Source organism: Stigmatopora nigra, unplaced genomic scaffold (genome assembly GCF_051989575.1).
Source record: "Stigmatopora nigra isolate UIUO_SnigA unplaced genomic scaffold, RoL_Snig_1.1 HiC_scaffold_43, whole genome shotgun sequence".
NCBI classification, from domain to species: Eukaryota; Metazoa; Chordata; class Actinopteri; order Syngnathiformes; family Syngnathidae; genus Stigmatopora; species Stigmatopora nigra.
The window spans coordinates 211196-232500 of record NW_027551622.1 but is presented as its reverse complement, the minus strand read 5'-3'; the positions used below and the strand labels follow the sequence as shown (position 1 = coordinate 232500).

The following is a 21305-nucleotide window of genomic DNA, read 5'->3' as shown; positions in this document are numbered from 1 at the left end:
TTCTCTCTGTCTCTCACTCTCTGACTCTCTCTCTCTCCCTGTCTCTCCCTCTCTGACTCTCTCTCTCTCCCTGTCTCTCCCTCTCTGCCTCTCTGTCTCTCTGTCTCTCTCTCTCTCTCTGTGCTTCTCTCTCTTTCTCTCTCTCTCTTTCTCTCTCTCTCTCTCTCTCTCTCTCTCTCTCTCTTCTCTCTCTCTCTCTCTGTGTCTCTGTGTATCTGTCTCTCTGTCTTTTTGTCTCTGTGTGTCTCTGTCAATCTGTGCTTCTCTCTCTCTTTCTGTCTCTGTGTATCTGTCTCTCTGTCTCTTTGTCTCTCTGTGTCTCTGTGTATCTTTCTCTCTGTCTCCTCTCTCTGTGTGTGTCTCTGTCTCTCTGTGTGTCTCTTTCTCTCTGTGCGTGTCTCTGTCTCTCTGTGTGTCTCTGTCTCTCTGTGTGTCTCTACCTCTCTGTGTGTCTCCGTCTCTCTGTGTGTCTCTGTCTATCTGTGTGTCTCTCTGTCTCTCTGTCTCTCTGTATGTCTCTGTCTTTTTGTCTCTTTGTCTCTCTGTGTGTGTCTCTGTCCCTCTGTGCTTCTCTCTCTCTTTCTGTCTCTGTCTCTCTCCCCCTGTCTTCCCCCCTGTCTCTCCCCCTGTCTCTCCCCCTGTCTCTCCCCCTGTCTCTCTCCCTCTCTCTCTCTCTCTCTCTCTCTCTCTCTCTCTCTGTCTCTCTGTCTCTCTATCTCTCTGTCTCTCTGTCTCTCTCTGTCTTTCTCACTCTGTCTCTTTCTCTTTCTTTCAGACTCTGTCTCTCTCTTTCTCTCTCTGTCTCTCTCTGTCTCTCTCTGTCTCTCTCTGTCTCTCTCTGTCTCTCTCTGTCTCTCTCTGTCTCTCCCTCTCTGCCTCTCTGTCTCTCTGTGTGTCTCTGTCTCTCTGTGCTTCTCTCTTTCTCTTTCTGTCCCTGTGTATCTGTCTCTCTGTCTCTTTGTCTCTCTCTGTGTCTGTGTATCTGTCTCTTTGTCTCCTTCTCTCTCTGTGTCTCTCTCTCTCTGTGTCTCTCTCTCTCTCTCTCTCTCTCTCTCTCTCTCTCTCTCTCTCTCTCTCTCTCTCTCTCTCTCTCTCTCTCTCTCTCTCTCCCTGTCTCTCTCTGCCTCTGTCTCTCTCTCTTTCTGTCTCTCTGTGTCTCTCTCTCTTTCTGTCTCTCTGTGTCTCTCTCCCCCTGTTTCTCTCTGCCTCTGTCTCTCTCTCTTTCTGTTTCTCTGTGTCTCTCAGTCTCTGCCTCTCTGCCTCTCTGTCTCTCTCTCTCTCTGTGCTTCTCTCTCTCTTTCTCTCTCTCTCTCTCTCTCTCTCTCTCTCTCTGTGTGTGTGTCTCCGTGTATCTGTCTTTTTGTCTCTTTGTCTCTCTGTGTGTCTCTGTCTCTCTGTGCTTCTCTCTCTTTCTGTCTCTGTGTATCTGTCTCTCTGTGTCTCTGTGTATCTTTCTCTCTGTCTCCTTCTCTCTCTCTCTGTGTCTCTGTCTCTCTGTGTGTCTCTTTCTCTCCCTGTGTGTCTCTATCTCTCTGTGTGTCTCCGTCTCTCTGTGTGTCTCTGTCTCTCTGTCTCTCTCCCCCTGTCTCTCTCCCTCTCTCTCTGTCTCTCTATCTTTCTGTCTCTCTGTCTCTCTCTGTCTTTCTCACTCGGTCTCTCTCTCTCTTCTTTCTCACTCTGTCTCTTTCTGTTTCTCTCTCTTTGTTTCTCTCTCTCTCTGTCTCTCACCCTGTCTCTCCCTCTCTGCCTCTCTGTCTCTCTGTGTGTCTCTGTCTCTCTGTGCTTCTCTCTCTCTTTCTGTCTCTGTGTATCTGTCTCTCTGTCTCTTTGTCTCTCTCTGTGTCTCTGTGTATCTGTCTCTCTGTCTCCTTCTCTCTCTCTCTCTCTCTCTCTCTCTCTGTCTCTGTCTCTCTGTGTGTCTCTGTTTCTCTGTGTGTCTCTGTCTCTCTCTGTGTCTCTTCCTCTCTGTGTGTCTTTCTCTCTCTCTCTCTCTCTCTCTCTCTCTCTCTCTCTCTCTCTCTCTCTCTCTCTCTCTCTCTCTCTCTGTCTCTGTCTCTCTGTGTGTCTCTATCTCTCTGTTTGTCTCTGTCTCTCTCTCTTTCTGTCTCTCTTTGTCTCTCTCTCTGTCTCTCTGTCTCTCTCAGTCTCTGTCTCTCTCTGTCTCTCTCTGTCTCTCTCTGTCTCTCTCTGTCTCTCTCTGTCTCTCTCTGTCTCTCTCTGTCTCTCTCTGTCTCTCTCCCTGTCTCTCTCCCTGTCTCTCTCTTTCTGTCTCTCACCCTGTCTCTCTCCCTGTCTCTCTCCCTGTTTCTCCCTCTCTGTCTTTCCCTCTCTGTCTCTCTGTCTCTCAGTCTCTCTGCCTCTCTGTCTTTCTCAGTCTCTCAGTCTCTATGTCTCTCTGTCTCCCTGTCTCTCTCTTTCTCTGTCCCTCTGTCTCTCTCTTTGTCTTTCTCTCTGTCTCTCTTTCTATCTCTGTCTCTCTCTCTGTCTCTCTCTTTTGAGGGAAATTTCTGTGAAGAGACCGGGTGGAATCGGTTGTACTTTATTTAGCCATTTTACAATTTTTAATCGATCATCACCCACAAATCCATCAAAGTCGTCTTTTTATGTCCAAGTTGAAACAATTGTCCAAATGGTTCATCTAAAACGCCGGATTCCCTCATTTCGTTGTCACAGTCACTCACATTGCAATGTGGCTTGACAGAAATGATGCCAGCTGAAATGAGCAAAAGCTCGAACAACAGTGAAAGCAGACACGTTAGTCCAGATATGGGCAAACTACGGCTCGCGGGCCACATCTGGCCCGTTAGGCTTTTCAATCTGGCACGCTGACGTAGTCCAAATTGTAGTAAAAATCAATTACCTCATCAATTTCCCTTTCCCCTGCAATAATACCCTTGTTTCCCCGATAGATGACGCACTAGTCTAGACCTTTGTTGGAGTGTAACTTTCCATCTGCCATTTCCCCCTTCAGTAAAAATGAGGGGCTCAATGAAAAGAAAGGTGGACACTGAGTGCTGAGTTTTTTAAAAAAATGATTGGACACCAAAATATTTTTTACTCATGTACGATCAACGGCTGTATATTTGATATGCCAAGAAACGGTTGCAGTTTTCAAAGAGTTCAATATCAGCCGTCACTTTGCCACAAATCTTGCTAATTACGTTTGCAAGCAGTCAACTCTAGAACGGGTGGCTACTGCTCAGAAGTTAGCATCCGATTTACAGACAAACTGCGATTCAAGAGTCATGTACCAAGGCAAGTATTTTGCTGGCATTCAAATTAGCTAAGGCTAGCAAGCCTTTCTCAGAAGGCGAGTTTTTGAAAAGAATGTATGGTAGAGACAGCAGATCTCTTGTGTCCAGAGAGCAAAGTCAAGTTTGAAAAAATCAGTTTATCACGCAGGACAGTGACTCGCCGTGTGGAACTGATTGACGAAGATTTAGTCAGCGACTTAAACAAAAAGGCAGAGTTTTTTTTAATTTATATTCACTAGCACTGGAGGAAAGCAACAATGTTAAAGACACTGCTCAGCTCCTAATTTTTATCCGAGGGATAAATGACAGTTTTGAAGTCACAGGAAATTTTGAGCATGGAATTGCTGAAGGGGAAAACGCGAGGAGTGGACTGCGGTCATCGAGAGAATGAGGCTGCCCTGGAATAAACTTGTCACCACGGATGGATCGCCAAATTTAACTGGGAAAAACGCTGGGCTGCTGAAAAGAATCCTAGATAATGTGAAAGAAGAAAACATTGACCAGGATGTTATTTTTTCTCACTGCATCGCTCATCAACAATCTCTGTGTGAGTCTGCATTGCAGCTTAATCATGTCATGGATCCAGTTGTAAAACTTGTTAACTTCATACGAGCAAGGGGACTTAACCACCGTCAGTTCATTACTTTCCTAGAGGAAACCGATGCGGATCACCAGGACTTACTTTACCACTCTCGTGTCCGCTGGTTAGGTTTGGGAAAAATGTGCCAACGAGTGTAGGTGCTCAAAGAGGAAGTTCGTTCGTTTTTGGAGTTAATGGGTAAATCCGACAAATTCCCTGACCTGAGTGATGAGGACTAGCTTTGTGACTGCGTTTGCTGTGGACATATTGTCACATATGAATGAGCTGAACGTTAAGCTGCAGGGGAAAGATCAGCTTGCGCACGACACGTACACAAATTTGAGAGGCTTCAAATCCAAGTTGATTTTATTCTCCAGGCAAATTTCAAACAAATCTTTCGCACATTTCCCCACACTGGCCATGCAGAAGGCCCGAGACGTGAAGAAATACTGCAAATCACTGGACAAAATGCACACAGAATTCTGTCGTCGTTTCACTGATTTTGAAAAAATTGAGAAGTCACTTCAGCTGGTGTCCTGTCCCCTGTCACAAGACCCCGAAACAGCACCACATGAGCTGCAATTTGAGCTGATCGATCTTCAGTTTGACTCCATCTCAAAAGAGGAATTAAAATGTCTTAAACTAAAAGACTTTTACGTTTCACTTAATGAAGCCACGTTTCCAAACCTCCGTAGGACAGCACAGAGGATGCTGGCATTGTTTGGCTCGACTTACGTGTGTGAGCAGACTTTCAGCGTCATAAACTCGAATAAAGCCCATCACAGATTCTGGTTAACTGACCAACACCTCAGCTCTATTTTGAAAATTGCCCCCACCAAACTAACTCCAGATTTCGATGCACTGGAAAAAGGGAGAACAACAACACGTTCCCCACTGAATGGTGAGTTACTCTACCTTTTTCTTTCATTGAATATTAGGTTCTTAATGTTGAAAGTAAATTTGAAAATACATTTTCCCCTTCAATTGTGTCTTATCTCTTACATTTCAAACCCCAGGTTTGATAAATTACATTGTGTCTAAATGCTTCTGGCCCGGCCCCTCTGTCAAATTTTAGTATCCATTCTGGCCCGTGAGTCAAAAAGTTAGCCCACTCCTGCGTTAGTCCAAGCGGCCACAATGCATTCCCAAATAGTGGTATAACTAGCCTGGCGCTGCCTGCCTCCATTGTTCCCATGCCGCTCGCAACTTTGCTTTGAATGCCCGGTTGATTACGATGTCCAGTGGTTGGACTTCTTTAGTTAAACCTCCGGGAATGACGGGAAGCTCAAAGTTCATTTTCATGACTTGGTTTTTCACTGCTGCTGTGAGACGGGCAATGGGGATGCATGGAGTCACAAATCAACTCAGCTTCTTCTTCTTGACTTGGCGAAGCTCGTTCTCCTGCTTCCTCCATTTGCTAACCATGGATTCGTTGATCTAAAATTCCCTTGCGGTTGCTCTATTCCCATGTTCCCCTGCGTTTGTCTTCGTGGTGCTAGGCGAACAATTTCACGCTGAACACCATGAAAACTAAACATATGATCCTGGACTTTCGCAATCACAGCACAGATTTGGACCCACTCCTCATAAATGGAGTATGTATAGACAGGGTCCAGTCCTTTAAATTTATGAGGGTCCACGTCACGTATTTCCTCAGAGTACTCACGAGGAACAACTTGGACACAAAGCTTCTGGTAATCTTCTATAGAACCACTGTGGAGAACATCCTGGCATACTGCATTACAGTGTTGTACGCTGGAAGCACGGCAGCTGACAAAAAGGCCATGCAGAAAGTAATTAACACTGCCCAGAAGATCGTCGGCTGCTCTCTGCCCTCACTGGAAGACATTGCCAGCCCTCGTTACCCCAGCAGAGCCAGGAACATCATCAGAGACCCATACCACCCTGGTCACAATCGTTTCCAGCTGCTGCCCTGTGGCAGACACTTGCGATGTATCCATAAAGGCAGAATGGCAAATTACAAGTCTGAAATTATTTGGGTCTTTTGCCGAGAAAACTCACCTTGTGCAGAGGCACTACCAATTTTGTCATACGCAGTTTCTGGGTTTGATGACAATTAGGCTTTTGTTGTTGATGATGACGACAAAGCCTATGTCCGATTATTATTATTATTTTTTTTAATTCTTATTATTATTATAATTGATGGCTTGAAGTTTAAACTGAGCTTCGTAAGCGTGTCTATTTGTATTATTCATTTTCGGGGGGGCCTTAGAAACCAAACCAAAATTGTTTTGCAACAAACACATGCCCAACTTATATACGGGTACCTGGTAGGGGCGTGTCTTTAGCATCTTCTGACACCACCCACGTCCGCCTTCTCTCTATATAAGAAGCGTGTTAGCAAGAAGTGCTCTCAGACAGGCTTTGGAAGTTTAGAGCATACACACGGCGCTCCACATTATAGGGCGCCCTGTCTGTTTTGGAGAAATTGTAAGACTTTTTATTGCACCTTATAGTCGTGAAAATGCGGAAATTGAAATTCATCATTTTTAATGTTTGAAGTGTCCATTTTTAACCATAAAGTTTGTGTTTTGGAGATAACTTCATGTTTATCGCAGGCTAAAATTGGTAGCACAATTATATACATTGTCTTTAACCTATAGCCTCAAGTAGCAATGCCAATGCTTTATAATGTATAATATACAGATTTGTATTATTTAGAATGTCTGAACGTTAGTTATACCATGTGTTGATGACCAAAAAACATTATGAAAGGAACTGGAGTCTCATCTATTATGGCTGTCGGATCTAATAGATGATTTAATTTCTTTACTTTCTCTAAGTGTGTAAAATTAAGGTTTGAGCATTTGCAATGATTATCGATGAGTATGGCTGGTCAGAAATGTGTTAGTTTGCTGCTCTCTTTTGGTAGTTTTAAGCATTAGACTGCAGATTTGAAAAATCCATACCTTCTTCAGTGCACACTGATGTGCTTCCACTTATTCATTTTCTCTTGGAGTTAGTTGCATGAACTACGCAACAGCAGTTATTTTGTGAGTTTTTATTTTCGTCATATTTGCACTTCGGTTTACAATGTTTTAAGAAAATTAACAACCCAAATTAGCTTAAATAAGTAAGATTTGTCATGCTTTCTTTTGAAATTGACTGTCAGTTTCCTGACCTTTTTGCTAAAAGGCATACTCCTACTTCTGTATACCTGTAGATAATTGTGTACACGTTTGCTGTGCTATGCGTGTAATTGAAATTTTCCATTCTCATCCAACCCATTCTTAAAGGGGGATTTTTTTTATTGTGCAACAACTGTCCTTTGGTTCTAAACAAGCAGGTGGGACCGGAGAAGTTTTAACATGGCCTGAGTGAATGTGGCACACTCAAACACGTGAAAAATATCAGCCAGGAAAATAATTGACCTTGTTTTTTTTTAATTATGCGATCAATTGATTCTTGTACATTCCGGCAGGGTTTATATTTCTCTGTTTCTCCCGCTGTCTGTCCTTCTATATGTCTGTCTGTCAACCTACCTGCCCCCTGTCTGTTTGTCTGTCTATCTGTTTATGTGTTGCACAGATTTTGGTTGAAAATAAGCATGTGTTGTGGACCATCTCTTGCAGGCTGCCGGCATTAACAAAGGAGTGGATGTGAGTAAAAATGAAGGTAAGTTTTCCATACTTAAATCTGTGACAATGCAAATAGACATTAAGGGCTAAATACTGGATTACCGTATTTTCACGATTATATGGGGCACCAGATTTAAAGGCGCAGTTTCAGTAACAAGTGCTGTTTCTATATTTGACACACACACAAAACGCACCACACCAAAACATGCACCCAGGCATGGCAAAACATACACCAGCTTAAACATACAGACACACGATAAAAACATGTTTTTAAAAAGGCAAAGAAAGCAAAACTGAGTTCGGTTGTACTTTATTTAGATATTTTACAATGTACTCACGTTGTTTTTATCAATCATCACCCACAAATCTGTCGAAGTCCTAATTTTCTGTATCCGAATTAAACAATTGTCCGAATAATTCCTTAAAAACGCCAGGTTCCCTCTCTTCGTTGTCAAAGTCACTCACATTGCCATGTGGCTCGACAGAAATGATGCCGGCTTTGGCAATAGCTCGAACAAAAGTGCAAGGAGACATGTTTGTCCAAGCAGCCACAATCCATTTGCAAATAGTGGCGTAATTAGTCCGGCGCTGCCTGCTACATTTACCAGGAGTATCCAGAGGACATAGAACACATTTACATACCTTCCTGTGTAGTACTTACTCGATGTGGAGGCTGCTGCAATGATGAGGCGATGGAGTGTGTGCCATCTGAAAGCCGCAATGTTACACTGCAAGTGAGTTGAAGATGGGTAGATTGTCAGTTTGTTAAATAACACAAATGAATAAAGACCATAATAATCTGTTGCTCTAGTTCTCACACGTGCACTGATTTCTGCTAATGGTAGTTATAGACTGACAATGTACAGTGGGGCAAAAAAGTATTTAGCCAAACAATAATTGTGCAAGTTATCCTATTTGAAAAGATTATAAAGGCCTGTAACTGTCAACATAATATGGAAAAAGTGAAAATCACATTGTTTGATTTTTAAAGAATTTATTTCCAAATTAGACTGGAAAATAAGTATTTGGTCACTTACAAACAAGCAACATTTCAGGCTGTCAAAGGGAGTTGAAAGTCTATGTTGCCCAACGAAAGCCCCAAAACATTGCTTCTATAGAAGAGATCTGCATGGAGGAATGGGCCAAAATACTAGCAACACGTGTGAAAAGCTTGTGAAGTTACAGAAAACCTCCTTGGCCTCCGTTACTGTCAAAGACCGTGACCAGACGTTTCGTCGACGGCCGTTTGGTCGCCAGATTCACTCGCTCTCAAGATTATAATCATGAGAGAGAGAGGGAGTTTACTGTTGAAAGCGATCAACCAGATAATCTCTCGCTCTCAAAATTCTAATCGTGAGAGAGAGAACTGTCCGTTCGACGAAAAGTCCGGGGACCAAACGTCCGTCGAACAAACATCCGTCGAACAAACGTCCGGGTACCGTCTAAGACCGTCTACATTCATCCATTTTCTTTATCGCTTATGCGCACCATGGTCGTGACCGGACGTTTGGTCGCCGGTCTTTTGGTCGCCGGTCTTTTGGTCGCCGGTCTTTTGGTTCCCGGTCTTTTGGTCCCCGGTCTTTTGGTCCCTGGTCAAATGGTGACAGAGAGTTTACTGTTGAAACCAGCCCTCAAAATTATAGTCATGAGAGTTTAATATCTAAATATACACTGTTTTCAACAGTACTTAGATATTAAACTATCAAACCCGGACGTTTGTTCGACGGATGTCACCATTTGATCGGCTAAAAGGGACCAAAAGACTGGCGACCAAACGTCCGAGCACCACCATGGTCAGGGGTGCTGGAGCTTGGCCTAGCCAACTATGGGCAGGAGGGGAGGGACAATGAATTACCAATCTCAGGAGTATTTACATTTAACCGAAAAAAAGTACAACGCGCTTTTTTTCAAGTTGCTTTCTTTTATTTCAAATTGTGAATTAGACCAGAATAAAATGTTGTGTTTGTTTGTTTTGCTTTGGCAACTGAAGTTGTGCAATGTCCCTAATAGCAAAGTGAATACATGTGGCTAAATTAGGTTTTGTTAAAGCTGTTTTGTATGCGTGTTCCTTTAAGAGGTGTTTTCCAAAGGCCACGTGTTTTTGTGGGTGGGAGAAGTGGGTTAGTAGAATAAAGTGGATGATGTGGTTCTTGGCCCACTCCAAACACAACAAGTTGTTTCTTGTGCACAAGTATGTGCTGCTGTAAACTACTCCTATATGTGGCGTCCCTGCAAGGGACATGATCATTTCAGATTTACTGGTTCTCCCTTCTATTGGTCCCCAAGGCTTTCAGAAGAGTTCTTTGTCAATACAAGGGTCAACTTGCAAGCATTCGTGCCATTGTTGAGATCGTCCAAAAGACATTTAAATAGTATTAACTAGGACATTCTCCATGGCATTGTTTAAAATGACAAAAGATGGCCTCATATCAAAAACTAAATTACCAAGTAGAACATTATCCATTGTTAATTCAGTGACTTTCTCAGCCTGCTAGTGGGCCCGGCGACTGGTTAGCGCTTTGGCCTCACAGTTCCAGGGTTGAGTGTTTGAACCTAGGTCAGTCCTCACTATGTAGAGTTTGCATTTTCACCGGGTACTCTGGTTTACTCCGACATCTCAAAACATGCATGGTAGGCTGGTTGAACAGTTTAAATTGCCCCTCAGTATGATTGTGAGCGTGAATGGTTTTGTTTCCTTGTGCCCCGTGATTGGCTTGCCACTGATACCTTGCCTGGTCCCTGTAATTAGCTGGGATAGGCTCCAACATCCCCCACGACCCTTGTGAGCTTAAGCGGTTCAGATGAATGAATTGGAGATACAATATTTAGCTAATCCTATATGACAAATTGGCAGTTATTCTATGTCAGAGAAAGATAAGCAAATAAATATTGAATTTCAAATATGGTTTCCGGCGACCCAGTGTCGCGACTGGTTAGTACGTCGGTCTCACAGTTCTGGGGTCCTGGGTTCAAATCCAGGTCACGTCTACCTCTGTGCATGTTCTCCTCGGGCCTTTATGGTTTTCCTCCGAGTACTCCAATTTCCTCCCACATTCCAAAAACATGCATAGTAGGCTGATTGGACACTCTGAATTGCCCCTAGGTATGGGTGTGAGCGTGCCCGGTTGTCCGTCTCCTTTTGCCCTGCGATTGGCAGGCCACCGATTCAGGGTGTCCCCCGCCTCTGACCCGGAGACAACTGAAATTGGCTCCATCTCCCCCCACCACCCCAATGAGAATAAAGTGGTTCAGAAAATGAAATGGAAGTTTTCTTCGTTGTAATATTTACAGCTAATTAAATGTAGACAATTGCCTCTCCTAGCCTCTGAACACGCAAGCACTTTGGCATTGCATGCAGAAGCACAGGAATACATTATTGCACTTGTCTTTAAGTATTTCATTTACAGCTTGGTGAGGGCATTGAGTTTAAGCACGCAACTCAAATGCTGAACCTTGCAAAACCGTTGATATTAAGATGACCTCATGTCATGTCCTCTGTTTTTCTTCAAGATAATGCAAGTAAGATCCAAGTTCTTACAGCATAAAATTCAACTGAGCTTCACAGAGCATCAAAAATGTGACTGCAGGTGAGCAAGGCCCCCTTTTCGTGCAAGTCTCCAAGAACATGAATTTGATTTATTTTGCATTTAATTTCAATTCCAGACTAAAGCCTGGGGTGCAGGGAATGAAAGAATAGTAAGTAAGTTTCGTGTGTGTTTTGCTGTTTTTCCTCTCTATCCTTTTGTGTGTGAGCAAGTGTATGTGTGCTTGTGTGGGAGGAACTTACAGACTAGCTCAAGATTTTTCCAGGGTGAAGGCCTTTGAACCCGCCACTCATGTAGTGATTGTTCTTGTTTTTGTGGACAGTAACTTTGAAGTCCGACTCCTCTGTTATTTATTAACTGATCATCTTGAAACTGAAGCAAGTGTCTCTTGATGTTCGGAGCAAGATTTTTATTTTTGGGGGATTGCGGCTAATAAATTCACTTTTTACCGTTGATTATGCGTTAACCAGAAGAAAGCATGTTCTTTTTGCTACACCCGCGGGTCTGTAATGTTTTTCCAAAGCCCTATTATTTTTGTTAAATACATTTTTTATAGTTTTTCTGTAGGAAACACAGACACGTATTTATTTCATTTGCCTACTGTCTAAAACTCATTTGTCTTAGTTGAGATGAGAGAGAGATGAGACTAGCAAATCAAATCAAAAGCCTTTATTGTCATATCCAGCTGCGTATAACGAAATCGAGGGTGCTACTCCACAGTGCGTTTTCCCAGTTAAAAAAAGGAATATAAAAATATAAAAAGTCACGTCCTGGCAAGGTAAATTCAAAAATATTGCACAATCTAAGATATTGCACATTGTTATTGCACACCCTGAAGTTATCGCACAGAAGGGATTGTGTGTCGTGCTTTACACAGACCTGCCAACCTCCGTCGACCCCATTTCAGGAGTATCCTTGTCCCATTTCCGGAGTTTATCTGGAGTGAATGTAATTCACGCAAAATTGAAGAAGTCGCACAAAACAAATAATTCATCAGAACTTGTAACCCGGATGATTCTCAATGCACTCTTGTTACCGAATTCTTCCGGTTTAGAGTTTAGGGAGGTTGTCCGGAGTACTGGAGTTTGCGTTGCATTTCCGGGTAAACTCCTGAAATTCCAGAGTAGTTGGCAGCACTGTTTACAGATTTATTTCACTGACTACAAGTGATGGATTATAAATATATAGTTTTATCGTGTTATTTAGGCTAATGTCAGCCTGGGTGCTATCATGAGTCAAGGGTGCTGCACTAAATGATCCGATATTATTTAATTTGTAAGATAACTACTATATATTACTGCATTCAATAACGGCCATTTTAAGAAAACCTTAACGTGATGCACAGTAGACTTTGTCTGATCCTTCAAGGAGGAAAAAAATATAATGCTCTTTGCGTTGATATATTGACAGAAGGGCTGCAGAAAATGATCCGATATTACTCAATTTGTAAGACAACTAATATATAATAGCTCATTTATTAACGGCCATTTTCAGAAAATTTGAGCGTGATACGGAGTGGATTTCGACTGATCCTTCAATGTGTAATGAATTTAATGCTCTATGCTGTGATAGATCAACAAAGGTGCTGCAAGAAATTATCCGATAACCCTTAATTTGTAAGACAACTAATATATAATACCTCATTCAATACCAGCCAGTTTCCCAAAACTTGAGCGTGATACACAGTGGATTTTGACTGATCCATCAAGGCGAAACAAATATAATGCTCTAATTGTTTTTTATAGTCATACCGTGAGGTACGCGCTAAATGCGTTCCGGGAATTAGTTTGTATTTCAATTTACTCGTATCTCAAATCAATGTTTCCTACAGAAATGAACTCAACTCCATTCACTCCCAAAATGAATAAACAACTGTTTTATTATTTTGTCCGACGTGGAGTATTAGTATTTCTGTGACACAGTTTATCTTTCAACATAAACAAGGTATTATATGTAAGTGCAACATTTATACCACATAGTGGAGGCGATCTTTTTCTCCATTGGTTAACACAAAAAAACATTCTCATGCTGTTGCGGTACATTAAACGTTAGGGCAATCACACGTAAAGCTCAATTTATCAGTTCATTCCTCATCAATGAATCCCTTGAACTCTTCATCTTCTGAGTCCGAATTGAACAGCAGGGTGAATGCGAAATCCATCACCGTCTCATCGGAGTCGTCATTATTCGAGTCAGTGTCGCTTTGGTTGTCTGGCAGTTGAGTGACAATTCCTGCCTTCCTGAAAGCTCAAACCACAGTTGAAACTGATATATCGGCCCATATAATATATAGTTTGCAGTCTCGAATGAATGTTCTGTTGAAACCAAACTAGCTGCTGGAGTTCTTTTGTCAATCCACCCGGAATGATGGCGAACACCAAATAAGTGTTCTCGCCGTTAGCGGGAAAAATTACAACATATCCCGATTTGACCAATTTTAAAGAGTTTAGTTGGTAGTTGTGTGAGGACCGTGAAAATAATGAGTGAATTTACATATAAAGTACTGCTCTACTTACGAAATTTTCAAGTTAAGAAAAAAGTTCAGGAAGCAATAATTTCTCAAGTATAGGTACGACTGTACAACTTTGTGGACAAAACTCTTCAAAATCAATCATTGAGTATAATGTCGGTAAGCACACAAGAGAAGGGGTGATACAAAGTACACACACCTAATCACACGAGAGAAGGGAAAACATGAGGAGCACTATAGGCGAAAAGCATACAAACCAACCAAAACCCCAACTAACTGACAAAAAGATCAAATTGACAACCTTAACCAAGAGCATCATTTTAAGTCAAAATGCAGATCTCAATGATAGTTTTTCTTGAATATACACAATGAATGTTTTAAAATCTTCTGGCGAGAGAACCATTTTTCTTGTGCATTTTGACACATAAATAAGTTGCCAAAATGACATTACCCAAGTGTAAACGATACGTATTGGAATCACAAGCAAAGAAAAGTTGTGAATTAAATATTTTAGGTTTTTACAAAAAAGCAGGATACATGCACCACATGCTTCCACAATTTTGAAGGAAGGATGTAAGGTGTGGACAGCCTGGTGGAGGAGTGGTTAGCATGTCGGCCTCACGGTACTGGAGTCCTAGGTTCAAATCCAGGTCGGTTCACCTGGGTGGATGTTTCGGACGAGCCCCCACTTGTTACGACTCCCCCTGGGGTATGATATACCAGGGAGTCGCAACTATCACAGCAGACAGGTTCGGTCAAAGATGAGTTCGGACACACATTGCAAGTAGCCTTCAGTTATTTTTATTTACAATAAAGTCAATAAAAACAGACTACGGGATAACATAGGGGAAGCACGAGACATTAAAGTGGCACCCTCAAATAAACACGGTAAAACCCCCTCCCAGACAGGTGTCCAAATGAACACCCACAAAATACAGGAAATAAGACCGCAGGATGCCACTGTTAAACTGATGTAATATAATCTAGACAGGGGAATAACTGTGTCTAAATGCACAAACTACATGTATACCCATGGGTGTCTAAACTTATCTCAAGTCCCCCTATGCAACCCAAAATCATTAACACCACATACAAAATATAACATGGAGTAACATACTCACAAGCCTGCAACTCACAAGGCATCAAGGACAAGGGCAAAGGCCAGGGCAAGGGCCAGGGCAAGAAGCAAGGGCAAGGGCAAGGAGGCAAGGGCAAGAAGGGGTGAACTGACTACTGAAAAGGCTTTAAATAAGGGCAGGAGGGATGATTGGGGAATTAATTACAGCTGTGTTTGGCCTGGGCAGGGCTCTGTCACAGGGGTGGAGCCAGAGCTGGAGATAAAACACCTCCTACTGGTGTGTGTCCAGGCTGCCAGCCGTAACACCTCCCCCCTCAAGAGTCAACCTGTTGACGAAACCGAACCACCAACCTGCCCCAATCAATCAATACACTCCTGTTAAAACTCTCCTAAACTTGAGATAGGGCATTGTCCGGTGGGCGTCCGCGCCAGCCGATGACAAGGCGTGGCCGGTCTGGCGGGCGTCCGCGCCGGCCGGTGATGAGCCGTGGCCGATCTGGCGGGCGTCCATGCCAGCCAGAAACGAGACGAGGAAGAGGTCGGTCCGGCGGGCGTCCGCGCCAGCCGATGACAATGCCTGGCCGGTCTGGCGGGCGTCCGTGCCGGCCGGTAATGAGCCGTGGCCGATCTGGCGGGCGTCCATGCCAGCCAGAAATGAGACGAGGAAGTGGTCGGTCCGGCGGGCGTCCGCGCCGGCCGGTGATGAGCTGTGGCCGATCTGCGGGCGTCCATGCCAGCCAGAAACGAGACGAGGAAGAGGTCGGTCCGGCGGGCGTCCGCGCCGGCCGGTGATGAGCTGTGGCCGATCTGGCGGGCGTCCATGCCAGCCAGAAACGAGACGAGGAAGAGGTCGGTCCGGCGGGCGTCCGCGCCAGCCGATGACAATGCCTGGCCGGTCTGGCGGGCGTCCGCGCCGGCCAGAAACGAGACGAGGAAGTGGTCGGTCCGGTGGGCGTCCGCGCCAGCCGAGGACAAGGCGTGGCCGGTCTGGTGGGCGTCCGCGCCAGTCCTTTAAGTCTTGGCCAAGCCCCCTTCCTTTAGGAGACACTAGAATTTTAGAACGGTCAGGCACCTTACCCTGGTTGTTCGGAGGGTCGCCAACTCCCTCGTCCAGGGGTGCCAGAGCTTTGCCGCTCTTGCAGTCGCCGGCACCATCATCCAGGGGCGCCGGAGCATTGCTACCACTTCTGGGCGGGCAGTCGCTGGCCAGAATGGTGCTTGGCAGAACAGTGCTAGAAAGAACTGTGCCTGGAAGGCCGGCCGGCACCGGAAGCCTGGTTAGTGGCTTCGGCACGGGTGCGACTGGCGGCCCTAGTGGCGACAGGAGTACTTTGCGTGGCCTCGGCACCGAAACTTGGGGTGCTTTCTGCAGGCTGATCCTCGCGGCGGGCATTTTCTTCATGCATTGTGCTATTTTATTTCTTTCTTCTTCGAATGCGTTTTCCGTTTCAAGCCACTCTTGCTCCAATTTTTCCCTTTCTCAATTGTCCTGCTCCAAAATATTTTCTCTTTCAATCAGTTCTTTTTCTTTTCGCTCTGCTTTCAAGGCCTTTTCTCTTTCTAGTCGATCTTGCTCTAAGGCCTTTTCTCTTTCTAGTCGATCTTGCTCCAAGGCTTTTTCTTTCTCTTGCCTCTTAAATTCCAAAATTCTTTCTTTCTCAAGCCGTTCTTGAGCTACACGTGCTTTCGCTACACGCTCAAGCTCCAAAGCTTTTTCTTTCTCAAGCCGTTCTTGAGCTACACATGCTTTCTCTACACGCTCAAGCTCCAATGCTTTTTCTTTCTCATGGCCAAACTCAGCCACGGCCTGTCCAGGCTTTAATTTGTGATTTCTGAACTTTTGGCGGTACGCCTCAGGCACCAGTTCGTAAACGCGCAACACTGCTCTATTTACCTTATCATATACCAACCTGTCTTCTATCGACAGTGTACTCAAAGCTTCGAGGCCTTTCCCTGACAGTTTCCTTTGTAAGACTAGAGCCCAGCCTTCTTCTGGCCATTTATTGGTCAGTGCTATCCGTTCAAACACACTAAACCACGCCTCGACGTTCGTCTCACTGAAAGGCGGTACAAGCGGAAGGCTTTCACTAACTTTAAACCCCCTACTTTCTACCATATTAGAACTCTTTGAGAGTTCAATGTCCAGCCTTTTCCTTTTTAGTTCAATCTCAAACTCCATTTTCTTGAGGGCCAGCTGATGAGCATACTCCCTATCCCTAGCCTCATATTGCATACGTAATATCTTTAGAGCAATGGGGGCATTTTCCCCAATAGATACAGCACCATATCCCTCTGGTTTTCCTTTTAAACGAGCCATGGGATTTATAACTAGAGCCTTTACATTCAAGGTGACACAATCCCTGCCTACCTCATCTTTCTCCATCTAGACAGGGGCCCTTGCCTTCACCGGCCTACTGCACATGCAGTCCGTACCACCAATGACCAAACTGCTGCTGTGATAACAGATCTTAATGATCTCCCGGACGAGCCCCCACTTGTTACGACTCCCCCTGGGGTATGATATACCAGGGAGTCGCAACTATCACAGCAGACAGGTTCGGTCAAAGATGAGTTCGGACACACATTGCAAGTAGCCTTCAGTTATTTTTATTTACAATAAAGTCAATAAAAACAGACTACGGGATAACATAGGGGAAGCACGAGACATTAAAGTGGCACCCTCAAATAAACACGGTAAAACCCCCTCCCAGACAGGTGTCCAAATGAACACCCACAAAATACAGGAAATAAGACCGCAGGATGCCACTGTTAAACTGATGTAATATAATCTAGACAGGGGAATAACTGTGTCTAAATGCACAAACTACATGTATACCCATGGGTGTCTAAACTTATCTCAAGTCCCCCTATGCAACCCAAAATCATTAACACCACATACAAAATATAACATGGAGTAACATACTCACAAGCCTGCAACTCACAAGGCATCAAGGACAAGGGCAAAGGCCAGGGCAAGGGCCAGGGCAAGAAGCAAGGGCAAGGGCAAGGAGGCAAGGGCAAGAAGGGGTGAACTGACTACTGAAAAGGCTTTAAATAAGGGCAGGAGGGATGATTGGGGAATTAATTACAGCTGTGTTTGGCCTGGGCAGGGCTCTGTCACAGGGGTGGAGCCAGAGCTGGAGATAAAACACCTCCTACTGGTGTGTGTCCAGGCTGCCAGCCGTAACAGTGGAGTTTACATGTTCTCCGCGTGGCTGTGTAGCTTTCCTCTGGGTACTACGGTTTCCTCCCATATTCACAAGACGTGCATGGTAGGCTGGTCGGACACAATGAATTGCTCCTAGGTATACGTGAGTGTGAAGGGTTGTCTGTCTTTTCGTGCTCTGCGGTGGGCTGGCCACCAATTCAATGTCACCTGCCTTGTGCCCTAAAATCAGCTGGGATAGGCTCCAGCACCCCCGCGACCATTGTGAGGTTAAAATTGTGAGATCTAATCACAATAGAAATAGATCCATACATTCATTAACTTCGAATCCAGCACCCCCGCGACCATTGTGAGGTTAAAATTGTGAGATCTAATCACAATAGAAATAAATCCATACATTCATTAACTTCGAATCAGAGGAAGCACACAGAGTCAGCTGTGATGAGATTTACCATACTTCAGCTGAAAGAGGGGGTCAGAGGAGCCAGCGCTGGGAGATGTGTCCATCTCCCAGCCTGACCAGTTCGAATCCCTAGCTACCCCCAACAGATGAGCTAGTTTTATTGACAAAGATCATGTGACATAGGTGAACAAAGAAATGGGCGTGTCATCGCCTGAGAGTTCCGGGTTTTATATTAGGTGCCCTTTTTTTAATGCAGTGATAGCCTTGCTGTTTGTTTTTACATTTGTAGCCTCACACTCACGTACCTTCCATTAATCAATACAGTATAGTGAAATTTAATCAAGGTAAACTCATTTAAATGCAGCCGCCCCATGGTGTAAAGCAGTGATTTTCAAACTTTTTTGGCCACCGCCCCCTTCACCGCCGGGCCAAAATGCCAACGCCCCCCTCTTTACCCCGAATCATAAAAATTGATAGCTGATGCATTAAGCCGGTCGCTGTGCGCATACGTCTGTGGTTAAGCGTTGCCGGCGCGCTATTGTGTGCTCCTCTGCGGCTGACTGGATGGTGGTGGTTTCCCCAGTCGCCTGCATCGACGATAAACTCGCGACAATTAGTGATATATGGTATATACGCGCTGCTCGTGAGCGCTCGAGCAGACAACGTTTCTTGTTTCAATAAAGCTTGTTTTTTGTCGACTTTTTATTACAGACAATCAATTTTTCCGGTCTTTCTACAAACACCAACGTCACATTTTACTGTAATTGCTCCATCGCCCCCTTCACTATTTCAACGCCCCCCATTCGCCTGTTTATTCGTCAGCGCCCCCCTGAAAGTTCACACCACCCCCCGAGGAGCGGTACCGCCCACTTTGAAAACCACTGGTGTAAAGGTTCACTTTCCTAACTTCGGTGCGGACAGTCGTGGCCTTGTTTCCCTCTGATGGCGGAATGATTGTGAGCATGGATGGTCATTTGTCTGTCTGTGTCAGTCCAGGAAGTACTAGCCTGTATTCTTTCCGAGGTCGGGTGGGAAAGGCTCAAGCAAACAAACCCCTGCAACCTTTGCACGGTAGGGGAGGTGAATGGAAAAAAATACATTTCCATGTCTTTTAAAATCAATGTTCAAAAGCTGCTGATGCTGCTTTACTTTAGTTAGCAAGACCACATGACCTCGCACCTCGTGTGCATTTAGTTAGACTAACTGTAACTTTCTGGCCCCCCACACTGATCAAGGCAACACACGCCTGTGACATGATTAAAATTAGCTGCTTCATCCACAGGATGAGCTGGTGGGATTTTTTTTTTCATCCGATTGACAGATTCAGGATTAAGCCTCAGCTGCAAGCCCATTTTGGTGGCCTGGTGGAGAAAGTGGTTAACGCATTGGCCTCCCTGTTGTGGGATCGAGGATTCAATCCCAGGTCCAGACCTTTCTGTGTAGAGTTCGAATAATCAACCCAGGCTTGCGCAGGTTTCATCCCATATTCCAATAACCTGCATGCTAGGTTGGTTAAACACTGTAAATCGTCGATAGGTTTTAGTGTGAATGTGAGTGGTTGCCCGTCTCCTTGTGCCCTGCAATTGGCTGGCCACTAATTCAGGGCGTCCTCCGCCTGGTGCCCATAGTTGGTTGGCTGGGGTAGGTTTAAGCACTGCCCGCAACTCTTGCGAGGATAAGTGGTGCTAAAAATTAATGAATGAATTCGATATGGTTTTAATTAAGTAGAAAACAACCTAATCTACAAGCTGAGCCCCGTCTCTTTTTGTTTTTGTTCTTTTTTGCAAATTATTATGCATGTATTACGTATTTGTAAGACCCTATACTGTTTGAAAAAATCAGTCTCATAACACACATTTTGTCTGTTCTTCTACAGATGTGACAAATTGAGGAGAAGAGTCCAGACTACACTGTTATAAAGGAATTCTTTTTGACACAGCACTTCAAAATCTGAGGATGCATTACTTGCAAGGACACTCAAGACCAATGCGAGAAAGAATCTTCTGGATTTTCATCTTGTCAATGTCTTCGAAATTAATATTTAATAATTCATGGATATGTCCAAAAGTACCTTACATCAACAGTGTGTATTGCTGCTACTATTTAAAACGAGTACGCTGTCTGCGAATGAAAGGAAAATGTGACACAGGCTATATGTTCATGGATGAAAATATATTTAATTTATGTAAGACTGCACTGGATGCAGTGGATATGAAACCAAACAACATATTGCCCTGTGAAGAACGTGACCGCAATTTTATCCACTAAGGGACCAAGAGGTAAACTTGCCAAAAGGCTCCCATTGAGGTCAACTGAATTATGAAATTAGGATGGCTATACCTATGGCACTTGAACTGTGTTAAGTGTTTCAGAACTTGTTTAATGATGTCACTGAGGAGAACACGTTATCTGTACTGTAGGATATGACAATGGTAAATGTAAGAATATAACAACATAATGACACAACTGCTGACACAAGTTACGTGCTGTAGTGATGAATAATGTTAATAACTATTACCAGGTTTTTCGGTCATGATCACAAGAACCAAAGGAAAGGTTTGCAAAAAAAAATTGAGAAGAAGCAAGGTATCCTCCCATGTTTGAACACCTTGTGATATTGGTTTGAAAGTGAAATCTATATGTAGGGCTAAAAGTATTGAGCCACTATCTTTCTGGTCCTGTCTTCATCACAAAATGTATTCAGTTGGGAAAGATTTTATTGAAATGCAGTTTATTATGTATGCCTTTTATTTAGATGTGATGCTCATTTTACGTGCTGAGACCAAGTTAAAGGCATAATGCTGTAGATATACATGACGAAGGATGATGACTAGATTAGCTGATGACTGCCAGCTGTGAAACCCACAAAATTGATTTTTTAAATAAAATTATAATTTTATATTTAATTTTCAGAGGGACTGAAAACAAAGCGTTCACATTTTTAGCGTATTTATTCGCACATAAGCCACTTCCGTCGATGATAACTGAATTGAGAGTATAGCTTATACGCACATAAAACCAGGACATGCATGAAACTACAAGTTGACGACACAATGACGCCGTTACGTCATGACGCAAGACAATGCAGCCGATACGGTAATTTATTTCAAAACAGAGAAAGCATGAACGGATAAAACGCTAAACAAAATTTATTAGGACGTCTACGAAAGAAATTCAAGAAGAAATGTACGTATCTTGCATAAATCATTT

At 43.9% G+C, this 21305-nt stretch overlaps 1 pseudogene across 1 annotated transcript; it reads left to right on the top strand.

The window, feature by feature from the left end:
• The first annotated feature begins 2898 nt into the window (after positions 1-2898).
• LOC144193025 (general transcription factor II-I repeat domain-containing protein 2A-like) lies at positions 2899-21007 on the top strand (annotated as a pseudogene). Its single transcript, XR_013325563.1, has 3 exons — positions 2899-4735; positions 7428-7470; positions 19972-21007. The product of XR_013325563.1 is annotated as a general transcription factor II-I repeat domain-containing protein 2A-like (transcript).
• Positions 21008-21305: the final 298 nt, after the last annotated feature.